The following is a 16,092-nucleotide window of genomic DNA, read 5'->3' as shown; positions in this document are numbered from 1 at the left end:
GTGCCACTTGGCCTCCACTGACGTTGGCAGGGGAAGGGGAACCCATCATAACTGCTGAGCAGGGATGGGAGTTCAGCTCTCCAGCATGTCCCACTCACCCTTCCCTGGCTGGAAGGGGTAGGAATGCCTTACTATTGTACCTTATATGGCCTCCACTGGCACCACTGGTGGGAGGTAAAGGGGAACGAATAGCCTCGTTACCAGGTGGTGTTGAGTCCTGACTCTCCACGAGGCCATGTCTGAACACCCCACTGGGGAGAGGGATGGATGTCTTATTGATGCTGGATGGGAACGAAAGTCCAGGCTCCCCATATAGCTCAACTGAGAAAAAAGCCCTCAGAAATGGTCTAGGTTGTCACCATGCACTTAGGAATGAAGAATGAGATGGAGAATGTATGGCTGGAGGTCATCTGGCAAGTTCGTGCAAAGTCAGGGCTCAACACCCAGGCCCCTGGCTCCAAGATCACTTGTCTGTAAACCAAAGAGCTCCTAAGGCACAGGAAGAAGTCAGCCCCCCAGCCAAAGCAATAACGAAAAGTCGCACCAGCCAAAGGATAGTGGCTGCCTTCTTTCACATCCCACCAGACCCCAGGCCAGAAAGCACACGTGGGTATGCACCATTATCCTCGAAACAACACAAACATACGTCTACTCAAGACAGGTCTTCCGTCCAACACATACAGCAAAAGCATACTCGCAAGCCAAGAGCTACAGCATCACGGTCACCTTCGGGGCTGGTGGTCTTCCATCTGGAGAGGATCCTGGCTTTCCTACCATTGGAATCCCTGAAACCAAGATACACCCAGGAGCTGCCGACCTCGGAGCAGCCAGCAGGCCAGGCGTCCCCCCACTCCTGGCTGGAGAGCTGAGTCTGCACCCAGCTGGAGGCGCCTTTCCCAGACCCAGGGCCTCTCTGGTCTGGCCCCGGCTGGCCGGCTGGCCGGCTGGTGGTCTCAGCCCAGCACTGCTTATTCTTCTGCAAAGGAAAGCTGGTGACCCGGGAGGGGGAACTGCTTTCTAACAGCCTTTGTTTTCATTTCCATTTAAAAAGGTTAGTGACTTTACTGCACGTGGAAAGAAGCAAAGCCACAGTTTCAAAGAGGCTCAGCAGGTTTGGGGGCTGACCAAATACACAGAGCTTTTGGGTGGGGAGGAAAAGAAAGGGAAGCGAGGGAACAAAAGTTTAGTCCATGTTCACCATGTGCCAGACATACGCCTGGGTCCTCCTCCCATGCCTTCCCCTGGACTCTGCAGTAGAAAATCCAGCCAAAGTCAAGTTCCAAGGCCCCTACCACAGGTCATCACGCTGTTGAGGGACAGGCAGAACTGCCAGACTCTGCAACAGGATAGGATAATAAACAGTTTCATGGGCTACAACTGGAAGCAGGGGATGGAATGACATAACAACGTGAATAAAGTCATTGGATGCCCAAATTTTTGAAATAATACGATTAAATATTTTTAACTCACAAGAATAACTGCTTAAAGAATTACAGGCCATGGCGAAGTCGTTGCCCACCTTGGCATCAGCCAAGATGATAAATGCCCACCATCGTTTGAGAGAACTCGTGAATTAAGTTACATCCTCTTACAAGCACTCAAACTTGGGCGAGTGCTTTTGTTAACTACTGGGAGATTTTAACATTCACTCTTGTTATAATTGAAAACAATTCTCAGGCATAATAATCATCTAGGCGAGGGGTCAACAAACCCCTGCCCAGGGAGCCAAACCTGACCCGCTGCCTGTTCTGAACTAGAAAAAAATAGAGAAAATCAGAAAGATACTACTTAAGGACATAAAAATCATGAAATTCAAACTGCAGCATCCGCAAAACAAAACAACAAGAAGGTTTCCCTAGAACACAGGCTGGTCCACATCTTTAAGTCCTGTCTATCGTCCTCTCCTGCTCCAAAGGCAGAGGTGATTTCTTGCCACAAAGCCCCTCCAGCCTGCAAAGCAGAAACACTAACTCCCTGGCCCTTTATGAAAAAAGTGTGCCGGACCCTGATCGAGGCCCTCTGTCAAACGGTGCTGCCAGATTAAAAACACAACAAGATAACGAGGAACCACCACCACCACCAGCTCTTCAGGGAGCTAAAGAGCCATCACGGGATCCTCAGCAACTTATGAATGAGTCCACGGAGCCACAGTAGAGATAACGCTGACCCCCCACGGGGAAAGCAACATCGGAGCAGAACGACACTTTCTGAGAAATGTATCGAGCACGGCCACACGCTCTGCTCTTTACGTTTATTTTATGGGAACAAAGTAAGTCAATTAGGAGAGATCTGAATCCTGGGAGGTCTTCAAGAAAGCCGCCCTCCCATCAATCCAAGAGCCTTCTATTTCCTTCCCCTCCGCCCACATGGTTTCCCTGTTAAGGCGAGGGACCCCCTCGGGTCTCTGAACTCCCGCCAGTCAGAATCTGATGTCCCTCTGCTGGCCCCCAGCCTTCCTCCTGCAAAATGTTTATCACACCCATCATCCTCTCCGCCTGGCCCCTCCCCAAGGCTGTGAGTACCCCCGCCAAGGGCAGGGAGACCGTCTGCTTTATCTTTAAGATGGTAAGTAAGGCACATTGGAAGCCCCTCACTTCAGTGGAGATGAACGAACACTGTCTCCTCTAACTCTGACCAGTCACACCTGTGACTCCTGATCCATTTCACACACAAGGAAGCGGATGTTCAAGGAGGTTAAGCTGTCCCCAGCCACACGGGCTATAAGTGGCAGAGTCAGGACTGGGATTCACACCGCTGACAACACAGGTTGAAGTTACCTGAGGCGCCTCGAGGCTCAGAAAGCACTGGAACCAGGAATAAGGGACTGCATGGTGCTGCCCAGACAGGACCCCCAGGGCAGAAGAACAGGACATCAGAAGCTGCCAAAACCTTCTGCCCCCGCTCTGCGGAGAGAAAGCAGCCAGCCACCAAAGACGGCACACGGCTGTCATTCCATTTCCAGGTGAGCACCGGACGAACGCTGACATGACTTCTTGTGCGGAACTCGGGGAGTCCGCCCCTCACCGCGCCTCTTGCCCGGAGTGAGGTGCTGAGTTCCTCCGGTGCCCGCATGAGCGCAGAACAGAACCCAAGAGGGAAAGGGAAGGGAAGACAGAAAACAGGCCCCCCTTTTGTTTCTCAGCATCCCCACCTTGACCTCCCAGGTGCATTTTCTCCGCAGCACCCCTGAGCAGCGCGGAACGCTGTGAGCATGGCTCCGGCTTTGGACTTGGTCATTCCATGGATGGGAAATGAATTCCCAAACAGAACATGAGACACGGAGGGCAAGGACACGACACGCCGTACCAGCAGGCTGAACAGTGACATTGGTAGCCCCGATTTTTTTGATTAGGGAAAAACTAGAGAACAAACCAGACTGTGAACTAAAATGATGGTAATCGTCATTTATGCCTAAAAATGGGAAGCCTGACTAGGTTAAGAGAAATGTTTACACAAAATCATAGTCTCTAAAAAAGACAGATGTGCGTGTCCTTCCAGGCAAATCAAGGAGAAAACAGAAGTGACAGAGAAAGAGGAGGAAGGGAGGGATGCTTTGGTAAAGTTACATATAAACTCAAGTTAAAAAAATTTTTCTTGTGGAATCATAAATTATACAGTGTTTCTGGAAGGCCGGTTGGCCCATAGGTATCAAATACCTTTGGAGTCTTTGTATAGTATGTCCCTCAAAGAGCACTAATGCATTTATAGAAGTATCCCAAACATGCACGGAACAAGCAGTTTTATTTGTGAATAATGTTGAAACACTGAAAATAATCAACATGTCGCCAAAGAGAGGGTCATTTAAGCAAATAGTAACATTTCTAAAAATACTCTGCAGCCATTAAGAACATCGTGTTTCAGAAGAATACTGAATATTTAGTATCTAGGGAAAAGGTTTATGACTTACTGTGAAGTGGAAAAAAGTAGTGAACCAAACAATATGTTCAGCATGATACCAATGTTATAAAACTCTGCGTGTGTGTGTCTGTGCGCGCGCACGGAAAGAGACTACAAAGGCACACATTACAAAAAAATAGTCATCCTTGTTTGGGGAATTATGGGTCATTTGTGTTTTTCTGTTATTTCCTAAGTTTTCTACAATAAATACACCTTGTCTTTGTAACCCCCCAAAAATCAAGTCCGATACTGAGAAACTTAAGCAGCAAATCAGCGGAGCCGCCATCAGCAGGCCTTGTTTGCCACTGCAGGCCACCTGGGTCCCAGGTGTCACAGCTGACTGTGCAGCTGCTAAGATGCCCATGCAGCACCCACCCTAGAGAGACTCAGGCAAAGGTCACTCTCAAGCCGCCCCCCACCCCTGGCCGGCTTCTCCCAAGCACAGGTCCACTGCACCCACGCCACCTCGCCAGGACGTCTCCCACAGACTCCACCGACCGCATGAGCCAAGGGCAGCGCAGCAAGGTATCTGGAGGACAGCAGCTGGTCCCAGGCGCAGCCAGCCAGCCAGGCCCGCACCTGCCCACACTCCACACTCGCTCCACCTGCCAAAAGGAAAACATGCGAGCCCGTGTGCTGCGTCTATTCGGAGGCCGATACTCCATTCCCTCTCTAAGCAAAATCACCTTATATTTTACTTTAAGACTGGGTTATGTGGTGATAAAAAGGAATGAAGGACTGATCCGTACTTCAGGAGGGATGAAGACATTAATCTCAGTGAAAGAAGATGTTGTTAGGGCTCCATTTATCTGAAATGTCCAGAAGCCAGAGAGAGAGAGAGGAGATGAATGGTTTCCAGGGGCTGGGGAGGAGAGAGGGTGGGGAGTGACTTCTAATGGGCACGGGGTTACTTTTGAAGGTGATGAAAATATTCTGGGATTACATAATGGGTGATGACTGCACAACTCCGTGAATAAACTAAAAACTACTGAATTGCACACTTTAAAATGGTGAATTTAGGGACGCCTGGGTGGCTCTGTTGTTAAGCGTCTGCCTTCAGCTCAGGTCATGATCCCAGGGTCCTGGGATTGAGCCCCTCATTGGGCTTCCTGCTCCACGAGAAGCCTGCTTCCCCCCCCCCCCTCGCTGTGTTCTCTCTCTCATTGTCTCTCTCTCTGTCAAATAAATAAATTTAAAACTCTTTTAAAAATAATAAAATAAAATGTTAATTTTATGGTAAGTGAATTACATCTCAACTTTTAAAGAATCATAAGTGGGTCATAATTAGACTTTTAAGGAGTTACCATTCGACTTTCCAGTGGGTTCCAATTAGATTGAGGCACTAACTGGCCCATTGGAATCAGATGCTTAGAAAGTCAAACATCACTCTGCCATCTACTTGCTGTGTGGGCAGACTCAAGTTCCTTAACCTCTCTGTGCCTCACTTTTCTAGACTGTAGAACAGGAATAACAATGTCTAGCTCACAAGAATTATTGAAAGAATGCAATAAATTAATGCTGGTAAGTCCCAGAACCTTATACAGAGCTCTGTAAACAGCAGCTCCTTCTCCTGAGCAGGCCAGAAGATCCCTTGGACTTCAAGCAAAATGAAACCCTCCGCCTTGACCGAAACATCACTAGAGTCAAGCAGGCCCTGGGTACTTGCCTGTTTTGACGAAGACACTAAATAGAGCCAGAGGCCAGGATGTCAGTGCACACCATGTAAAGATATTCAAAGCTTGAAGACATTGCTCCATGCCGAAGGCTCACCTTATAACCAGCAGTAAAGCCCCACCACCCCCTGAAGTCCAAAGGGCCTCCTGTCCACTGCCGGCTGTGACCCTCCTCCCAACCATTAGATAAGTGCTACTATTATTAGCCTCAATCAAGGATGAGGCAATGGGAGCTCAGAGAAACCAGAACAGGGGACAGAGCTGTGACTTGCGTCTGGATCAGCCTGTCTCCACTGTTCCTAATACGGCTTGCAAGGCAGCTGCCCTCTCTACCCTCAGCCTTTTTGCTTGGGGCTGTCAGGTCACAGCACGGCGGGCCACGGGCAGAGCTGGCCGGCAGTGGGCATGCGGCAAGAGGACGAGGCAGGCGTCCCTGGCCATCCACTGCGACCGGATGCCAAGCATGGAGGCAGGGGGCGAGGGGCAGGGCAGTGTCACCCAAAGGGCAGCCGGAGGCTAGGAGCCAGCAGCAGAGGGAGAGTAGAGGGGGGCCAGAATTCAAGGCACGTGAGGGTCAGGGGTCAAACAAGCGAGATCAATCAGAGAGAGCGTCGTCAGCTCCCCCACAGCAAGTTTTGGAGATCCGGAGGAGATGCTCTCATGCCTTTCCCAGAGAAGCCATGATCTCTGGGCTCAGCTCGAGAAGCCCGGGGAACACGATGGCACTCCCAGGGGTCTAAGGCTGCTGTGAACACGTTACACGCCCACGCATCTTACCCGGATCTGTGCTCTTATCACCCTCTTTTCACAGACCGGGACACTACAGCACACAAGGAAACTGTCCAGGATGCCACAGCTTGGCGGAGGCCGAGTCAGAGCCCAGGAAGCTGGGTCCCCGAGGCTCCCAACCTCAGCATCCCTGCGCTGCCGCCCCATCCAGGAGAAGGTGGACCCTGCTACTGGAGATGTGGACCAGCCAGAGCCACATGCCCTCCTCTCTGCCTTAAAATGCCACGTGGTCAGAGGCACTGCCTTTTGGGAGGAAAAGTCTGTTCGGCAACTACCAATTTGTAATTTGCTGATAGGATCGGAAGGTTTCCAAGAAGGAATCAGGTAGAGCCGTCTCCCAGCTGTCCGTGTATCCATGTTCAAAAGAAAGTAATCTCTCTTGATTGAGCCTCCAAGAAAAATGGTTAAGTCCGAGGTGTGGCTTGTCGCCCCGGACCGCCCCCTCAACGCCTGGTAGTCACATGGCTGCATCCAGGCCATAAATCAAAGGCCATGCTCCCCTTTCATCAGATGCCTGTAGATAATTCCCTCGTGATTTCCCTGCTGGGGCTCAGAGGGCCACGGCCCAAAGGGTTAACATCTCATTTCCTCTGTCTTTCAAGCCTTAATCCCCATCCTGAGCTGGGTGCATTCCAAGCCCACCTGGAGCAGGTCAAGACGCGCCCCAACCCATGGCTGGCCCTTCATTTCCCCTGGCAGGAGATTAGATGGGGTGCCCATTAATCACTCATTACTTGGGTCCTCACTCCTGGCCAGCCCTCAGGCAGCCCGCCAGCTGGCAGGGAGGGTGGGGCGGACCCGCCTGCTGCCCAGCCCGGGCCCCGGAGCTGCCCAGGGTCACCTTCCTGCATCGAGGGCCCGGCTCTCCGGCTCTCCGGCTCTTCTGGACCACGCCCGAGGGGAGAGGGGCCGTGGGAGAATACCGCGGAGCATCACTGAAGGGACCTGCTTCTGTAGGGCTCACCAGAGGGGACAGAGATGGGCACAGTCCATTCCGTGGGAAGGTGAGGTAGAAAGAGAGGAGATGAGCAGAAAGTGGCCGCTCTCCCAGGACAGCTAACCAGCAACAGAGAACACCCTGCTCGTCTGTTTCTGAGGTTCTCCCTTGGGGGATCTCAAGGGAACCGGGGAAGGGAGTGGAGTGGGGAGAGGCTATTGAATGGATAATTCATTACTACTACTACTACTATTACTACTACTGCTACTATTATTATGCAGTATAAGTGTTGATCTCCCATATTTGGACAATTATTCAGACACAAACCCCCTGGACTTGGGGGGCTGAGATTATATTTAGCGCACATACTGAGAGCTGCCTGCCTGTCAGACCCTGACTGGGTACACAGAAGGTGAGAAAAACAGGGTGAGAACAGGCACCGAGCTCCTACTCCATGCTGGCCTTTCCCTAATGCTCAGCGGGCCTACGCACTGGTCCCCATACCAGACTCCAGATGGCTTTTGGCCATCCCTCTGTCACACGCACCAGAAACTGTGACTTAAAGGCTTATAGAATAAAGGGGATGTGTTGGTGACCAGACCCCACTCTGGCAAGGGAGGTGAGACTTACCAGGCCAAGGAAGTGAGGGGCTAGCATGTCGTGTTTGGCCTTATGGGGAGGGGGTGGTCCCAGCTCATTTTTTAACCTCAGAAAACCTGGGGCTTTCAAACCAACCTACCTGATCTTGCTCCCTGAGCCTTGCCCAGGCCAAGAAATAGATCCACAAGGAGCCTGGTGGGGCTGGGCTTGTGTACCTCTGCAGAGAGGGGATGGGGCATGTTTACAGGACTGAACAGAGATTCCCTTTGACTGAAACAGGGCTCTCTGTCTCCGCCTGGCTGGGGCCATGATGCACCACTGCTCACTCCTTAGAGTCAAGGTCAAGGCCTCTGTTAAAAAGGTCACCTAGGTCACCCTGTGACCTAGGATAAAGTGATTGATCAGCTCACCACCTGTCACCAGAACCTCCCTGTGAAGGCAGCCTAAGGCAGTGGTCCTCACACCAAGCGTGTAGAACAATCAGTTGAGGCAGTCTTTAAACAATGCCAACTCCCAGGCCAGCCTCCACCCTGGAATCTGGTGTCTTCCTAGCCAATGTGAATTCGGATTCCGATGTCCCACAGACAACCCTTTCAGGGAACAGTGAGACGGTGGAAAGAGCACCTGACGGAGAGCCGGGTTCTAAGACTGAGGTTCAAAACCTGAGCTGTTGACCTAAGGCAAGTAAGCTGGAATTTTCTTCCTTGTAAAATTCAGATTATACCGTCTCCCTCACAGGTTGCTGGGAGGATTAAGGCATCCGGCAGAGCACACCCCAGTGCTCACAAAACGTGACCTGAATGAGTTCATTGGGCCAGCGAGGTTCCAGAAACCAGAGAAGTCAGTTCTGAAGGCCTGGAGAGAGAAAAAAAGGGCAACACAGGCGCAGAAGTGAGGAAGGGGTCCCAGCGTCAGCTCACAGGTCCTCAGAGGGGGAGGGAAGTGGGGGGTCCAAAAGAGGGCAAGAGTCCACGAAGTCTCCTCCAGCCAGAGAGCCTCCCCCTTCCCGGCGCCTGCCCGTGTCACACTACAACTTCTGGCCTAACACGGCTCATCACTGTTTTTACAGACAAGAGTCAGTAATATGGTCCCCTCACATCTAAGCAGATGTAGATAACTATCACAGTTCTGCACGCACAGAAAAGGAGAGATGGTGGAGGGAGGGAAGAGAAGAGACAGGAAGGAAGCTGGGAAGGAAGCGTCGACACAGCCATGCTGTCAGGCCAGCAAGAGCTGGCCGTGGGCTGGCACCAGGCTACGCAGCCTGGAAAGGCTCAGGAAGGAGAAGCCCAGGGGCCACTCTGGAGAAACTTCAGGGGCCTGGGAGATGAGGCCGGCCCGCCCTGGACGTGTCCAGGCTGTGTAAGTAGTAAATGCAAAGGAGGCGGGGGAGGACTTCAGCTGGGTTCAGGGAAGACTGAGACAGGTGTGTGCAAGAGAGGCTGGGGTGTACTTTCTGGCAGAACCGAAATTCTGAGCCGCCGTTAGAGTGCACACAAGCCCATCATAAAGACACCGGGGACATCAGGGAAGAGGTGGGCGGCTCTTGAATCAGCTCTCTCCAGCCCTTCGAAACTGACTTCTCCAGTGAATTAAGATAGTTCCCACTGCCCAGATGAAGACTAATCCTTGGCCTTGGCTACCATGTCTACACCAGCACGTTCATGTCGCTAGGTCTTTGCTCAATCTCTTCCTCTGTCTGCTATGCCCTCTCTCCTTCCAGCCTTTCCCATCTCCTTGAACTCCTCTTCATGCTGCAAAGCCCAGCTGTAATTGTCCTAGCTCCTCCCATGCAAGAAAAGACTCTCCCTCATTGGTATTCCCAAGGTTCTTCATTGTTTCGTGGTTACTTTTTTTTTTTTTTTTTTTTTAACATCTTTTCCTCTCCTGGGTGGCTATTTATCATCTCTTAGGCTGTCAACAGATCCAGGGCATGGATATTGTCCTGTTCTGAGTTTAAGCCTTAGCACATGATACCAGTCCCTGGAAGACAGCAGATGCTCAAAAAAATCAGCTGGACAAGAATTAAATAGAAGTGAATCCTGGGGAGCCATTGTGATTTCTTGAGAGGAATGATGTGGCAAAATCAGAATTTTAGGAATATTAATCTGTCAGCATGAAAGAAGATGGATTGAAATGAGAAAAGTGACTCGTGGCTGGGAGTCAAGAGGGGAGATTATTACTGTAACGTGGACATGGTTTATGGAGGGAGCAGAGAGGAGAGAGACAGGAAAATGATCCCACATATCACAGAAGAATGTGGAAGGAACTTGGTAATGAACGCGCTATAAACGTGGGGGACGGAATAGGGGCATTGAGGGCACTCAAACACTCAGACTGCCAGCCAATTAGGAGGCAAAGGGTACTATGCGGGGAAATGCCGGATGAGAAGGGGATGGGGGGTTCGTGCCCCACCACTCTTTAGAATAATTGGCTGCAATCACAATAAGCATTTCCAGGCAACAAAACAAAACAAACAACCCCCCACCCCGAAAAAACTCTCAGTTAAAACATCCAGCCCTGATCTTACTCCCAAACTCCGGACTGTATTTAATTTTACTCATTTTTTCCCTAGCAGCCAGTTAGAAAGATTTCTTCAGGGTAGGAGATAGTGACAGGGAGATAAAAACCAATCCGAGTGCCCTCTGGGAGTTGGGCGGGGCAGGGAGGTCAGGTGACCTCACCTGACCAGCCCTCCTCTGGAGAGGTCAGCCAGGTGCCTCATTCTGTAGGGCCTCCAGGATTCTTGATCACCCGAACCCACTTCCCAGGCCAGGACCTCTGGGAAATCCCTGCTCCAGCACTGCAGAGGGTTATAGGAAAGTCCCAGGACTCCCATCTGCTTCCTCGCATTAATTCCAGGACTAGGATTTTGTTTTCTAAGGAATTCAACTATGATGCCAACAAAAATCTGTAGGAATTGAGTAGTACCGTATTTAAATTGCATATTTAAAATGTTTGCTTCCTTGCATATTGAGACCCAGGAAGATCTATTAAGCCCTTTATCAATGAAGCAAAGACAGACGCAGGTAATGCAGGTTTTAAGAGCTGTGTGATCTTTGAAAAATTTTTAGACTGTTACTGTGCCTTGGTGCCTCCAGCTGCTAGGAAAGTCAGACAAGATGACTCCTTGGACCTCTCTCGGGTCTCCCTCCAGGTCTCCTAGTCGGAATTCCAGCAGGCATCCACAATCATTTCAGCTACCCAGGTCCACGGGGGCACAGAGGAGACTTGAAGAGACGCAAGCATGCACATTTAATAAGCAGCAGGGGAGGCTGGGGGTGGGGTGGGGTGGGGGGCGGGAGGCTGGGTGTGGACTGCTTGGGAAACACCAGACCCACAATTTCCAGACGCTAAGTGGGCCTGAGAACGCCCTGAAATTCCCTTCCCAAGTTAGGGCTGATGGTTATTTCAAAGGAAAAAAAAAGAAAATACGAACTTCCAGATCTCTGCAGCCCCAGGAGCTATTTCTGAAACAGCCAGTTCTATAAGCGCGCCAAGGACCGCAGGTACTTGGGCTGCACTTGAGGAAGTGTCCGGAGTTGGCGGAAACAACCCATCCACTCCGGCTCCCAGAGGCGCTGGGCTGCAGCGGCTTAGCTCAGACACACACAAGGATTTGAGGCTTTCTAGAAAACGGCGTGGCCGAGGCCCCGGGCCGGGGCTCCTTGCGCGCCAACCGAGACCGACCAGCTCTCCGGCCCGGGGCAGAACAGAGGCGAGGCTCGGTCGGGGCGCATCGGCTGGGTGTGCACTCGCCGGTCCCCCTCGGCCCCGGCCCAGGGAACGCAGGGCCCCGACTACGGAATGGCCCAAGTTGGCTGTCCCTAGAGTTTCAGAGGTGGAGGGTGTTAGGGTGAGTGCTGGCGCCGTGACCAGTAAATCCCCAAGGAAGGAAAGGAAGGGAAGCGAAGCGAAAGGAATGGAAGCGAAGGGGAGGAGAGGCGGCACAGCCGTCGGCACGGACCTAGCGCGCGCTGGCTCCCCAAGCCCGGCGTGGGCGCAGCCCCGCGGCGCCCCGGACACACCCACTGCGCCCCAGCGCCCGCGCCTTCGAGTCCTGCGGTCCCAGAGCGGGCCCGAGAGGAGGGCAGCGGCCCGGCCGGGTCGGGTCAGCGCGGACGGGGCGCAGGGGGCGCGGGGCGCGCGGCACGGGCGGCTCTGCTCACCTGGCGGTCCGCGTCCCGGATCGGCCGGCGGCCGCCTCGCCTCGCCCCCGCGTGCTTCCCGGCGCCCGGCAGCCCGGAGCACGCCGCATGGACGGCCGCCGCCGCCGCCGCCCCGCGCCCGCCCTGCACGGGCTCCCGCTGCGCCCCGCTTCGGCGTCGGGCTGAGCGGGCGGCCAGAGGCTCGGGTGCACGCGGAAAGCTGTGGCTCGGAGTTTGCGATCGGGAGAACCGGGATCCGCGCTCCTTCGGTCCCTCCTCCCTCCCCCACTCGCGGCCTCCCGCTGTCATCTGGAGCCGCTCCTGTCGCCCCCTGGCGGCCGCCTCGGGAAGAACCGGCCCCCACTCCACCCCCGCGACCCCCGCGAAGGGGCCCCTTGCAAACAGGAGCGGGACTGAGCCCTGGGTACTGGAACAACGGACATCATCCCATAAAGAGGAGGGCGGTCTAGACAGGAAGGTGGCGAGAGCGGAGTGAAGCATGGTGCGGATCGACCAGGACCCGCTAGGGGAGAGGAAAAAGGGCTGAGACCAGAAGGTAAAAGAGGGGCAGATAGTCGAAGGCCTTGAATTACGGGTTCATCATATCCTGGGTTGTGGGAGCACCTGAATGACTGAGGTCCAAGAGGGGCAGGCGCATCCTTGTGTTCGGAACAGTCATTCTGACTGCAACAGGACGGGGCTGAGGCTGAAGCAGGCAGCGGGCAAGAATACCGTTGTGTACCAGAGCAGGCAAGAAGGCAGGACTGGAAGGATGGGGAGGGAGGAGCCCTCCTCTAAAGGGCACAGAGGTCACCCGCACTCGCCAGCTCAAGTACAAGGTAAGACTCACTGGGCTCCCAAAGGCAATGGAAAAGGACCAGAGCACTCAAGTTTTCAAGGGGCATGAGGTAGACGTGAAACACAGTCCGCAGCGATTCAGCATTGTTTCCTGTCCTATGCAAGTTACCCTGGCGGGAAGGAAAAAGCCTGCGGCAAACCACCACCACCACCACCACCACCACCACCATCACCATCATCAAACTTTGGTCTGTATATCCAAACCCTTCCTCTTACTAATTGGGCAGTATTGTCCCAGTGAGAGCATGAGTAAGCTGGTTAAAGGCAGGAAGAGGGCTGGGGCTCCGCTTCTTGGTTCCTAACGCAGTGCTCTATTCCTTACATTCAAACCGGTGATGACAGCTGGTGAGGTAGGAAGTAGTGAAAATGTGCCCCCTCTCCCAGGAGGGGTGGGATGACCTCAAACATTTGAAGAGGCTGTCCAGCTATAGGCAGTCTCCCTTGGAACGAGTCAGCCTGCTTGTTGATCCTGTCTTTAAAAACTTCTGCTAGTGCAGGTACCCAGCGGAACCTTGAAGGTGGCTGCAGAGGGCAAGCTCCCTGCCCCCGAGCCAGGCTCAGTGGGGATGGGTGTGGTGTGTGGCAGCAGAAAGGGGAGCAATGGGGCAGGGAGCCCCAGGAAAAAAATTAACAAAGAGAAAGTGGCAACCCAAGAGATCAGACTGGAGAAAGAGAACCAACTCTGAACACCTGCTACCGGCCAGGAGCCTGGGCAGAGCCAGTTCTGACTGATCCACACTGGTTCCAATGGGAGGAAATAACTCCACACATGATCAAACCCATTTTGACTGGAGGCACCTGGTGTTCTCTTTATTTAAAGCCCCAGCGACTTCCTGGAATTAAATTAATCTGGGAGTCACAGGTCCCATAGGTCCAGATTAAGGGGATCTGACAGCTCTAGTAAATTCTGACCAGTTTAAAATCATTTAAAATGATAGAACATTTATACAACATTGGAATGTACTGGAACTATGGGTTGGGACCATACCACCCCATTAGTAAAAGTGAAATGTATTAGTGTCACTGAATTGTACACCTAAATATGGTGGAAAGGGTCATTTTTATGCTCTGCATATTTTACCACAATTTAAACAAAGAAAACAAAACTGATCAAATTTGCTCAAATTGGATGGATTCATTAACTCATTTAAAAGATGTATACTGAGGGCTACAGATGAGATGAAGGAATGTTCCAGTCCAAAAGAAGCTTGGAATGGGGTGGGAAAGGTGTTGTACAGTCAAGAAATCATACCAGCAGTTGGTGTCATTGGGAGATAGACAGCAGTAGCTGAAGACTTGAGGGAGGGGAGCAGAAATCTAGGATGTTCTATCTGAGCTGAGCCATCAAGGACCAGGGGAGTTCTTCAGGCAGGGCCTGTTATGAACAGGCCGTAAGAGCAAGGATATGGATTTTGTAAAAACAAGCTTTAGATTTACAGACAAATTGCAAGAACAGTACAAGGAATTCCCTCGTATCTTCCTCTTCCCTTAACGTCAACATCTTGCAAAACCAAATGCATTCTTGTTGACCAGACTTGAGCCAGCTGACCTAGGCTGCTGCTTCAGAACCCGTTCCAGTCCACGTCAGACGTGGTCAGATTGCAGTGACCGTATTTTGCTTACCTGTCACAAAATGTTCTCTTTATTTATTTCTTATGGACATTTTAAAATTAATTAATTTATTTATTTGAGAAAGGTAGAGAGAGCACACTCGAGTTGGGGGAGGGGCAGAAGGAGAGCATCCTCAAGCAGACCCTGCCTGCACTGAGCATTGAACCCAACGTGGGGCTCCATCCCGGGACCCTGATCTTGACCTGAGCCTAAATCAAGAGTCCAACACTTAACTGAGCGACCCAGGCACCCCGAATATTCTCTTTATTTAAAGTCAAGGCTATACTGTGAAATCCAATCTCATTTTAAACAAAGAAATATTTACATTATATATAGGCACCAATGAATATTAATTATGCTAAAAGAGCAGTTTCTCATCTTTCAGTCCTACTGTATTTCTACTTTTATCCGAGTGTGTATGTATGCGTAAATCAGACTGACAGGATTTGGTCCTTCCCTATGAGATAAGCTACTAACCCTTACCGACAGAGGGCAAAGGAGAGTAGGCGTCTCAGGTTAGAAGGGGTCATCTAGGGCGCCTGGGTGGCTCAGTGGGTTAAAGCCTCTGCCTTCGGCTCAGGTCATGATCTCAGGGTCCTGGGATTGAGCCCCGCATTGGGCTCTCTCTCTCTCTCTGCTTCCTCCTCTCTCTCTCTCTCTCTCTCTCTCTCTGCCTGCCTCTCTGCCTACCTCTCTGCCTACTTGTGATCTCTGTCTGTCAAATAAATAAATAAAATCTTAAAAAAAAAGGGGGGGGGTATCTAGCCCCAGCGACTTCTGACTTCCTGGCATGCCAGTATCTTCCACATACAACATCTTGGAACAGGAGTTGTTAGTGACCCTCTTGCATATCTGCAATGACAAGGTGCTCACTACCACATAAACTAGCTCATACTATTGTTGGAAGCTCTCTGTTAGAAAGGCCCCCTTTCCTTTTGAACTGAAACCATTCCCTGTAACTACTACCCTGACCTCCTGAAATGACAGACAAAAAACGTGACTCTTCAGTCGTGTATCAGCTCTGCGATAGGTAGGACAGTCCTAGCTTATAAGTGTGGTCTTGGTGTGATTCTCAGTTAATGACTAATCGTGCCCCTTCACTCCATTGGCTGTCTCAGTTGTGATGAGGGACGCTCTGATCATCCCTACAGAGGACCCGCACAGCCCCACCCCACTGAGAATGCCCCCTGCCTACAGCCGCACCCTGGGTGGTCAGCCATTCCTCCAGCAAAGCGCTGGCACATGGGACAGGCTCCCCAATGCTCGAGGCAGAACAGCCTCCTGCTGAGAGCCACTTCCTGGGACTTCAGAGCTTGGGGAACTGGAGTAAGAGCGAAGTGTGAACAGATTCCAGGAGGGTAACTCAAGACAAGCAGACCTTTGTGCGGGCCACGTATGAGTAAAACAGCTTCTGTGCTTTACTAATAGGCACCGACCACGAATCCTTTCACCAGCAGAACATTTCTTGGGGCTAGAATTCCAAAACTTACACTTTGAAAAACACTGCTTTACGCTCTTTTGACAAACACGAGTGTTTTCATCCTAATGGCATTTCAGAGGGTTGTGTCGCGGCAGGGAA

At 51.8% G+C, this 16,092-nt stretch overlaps 1 protein-coding gene across 2 annotated transcripts in view; it reads right to left on the bottom strand.

The window, feature by feature from the left end:
* Nucleotides 1–12,326, bottom strand: part of THSD4 (thrombospondin type 1 domain containing 4) — a 564,345-nt gene extending 552,019 nt beyond the window's left edge. For both annotated transcript variants that reach the window (XM_059180552.1, XM_059180551.1), the window contains exon 1: nucleotides 12,066–12,326. The gene's annotated coding sequence lies outside the window, so the exon portion shown is untranslated. The remainder of the gene's footprint in view (nucleotides 1–12,065) is intronic.
* Between the last annotated feature and the right edge of the window lie 3,766 nt (nucleotides 12,327–16,092).

Source organism: Mustela lutreola, chromosome 7, assembly GCF_030435805.1.
Source record: "Mustela lutreola isolate mMusLut2 chromosome 7, mMusLut2.pri, whole genome shotgun sequence".
Classification (NCBI taxonomy): domain Eukaryota; kingdom Metazoa; phylum Chordata; class Mammalia; order Carnivora; family Mustelidae; genus Mustela; species Mustela lutreola.
This window is presented reverse-complemented; position numbering and strand designations above follow the sequence as displayed.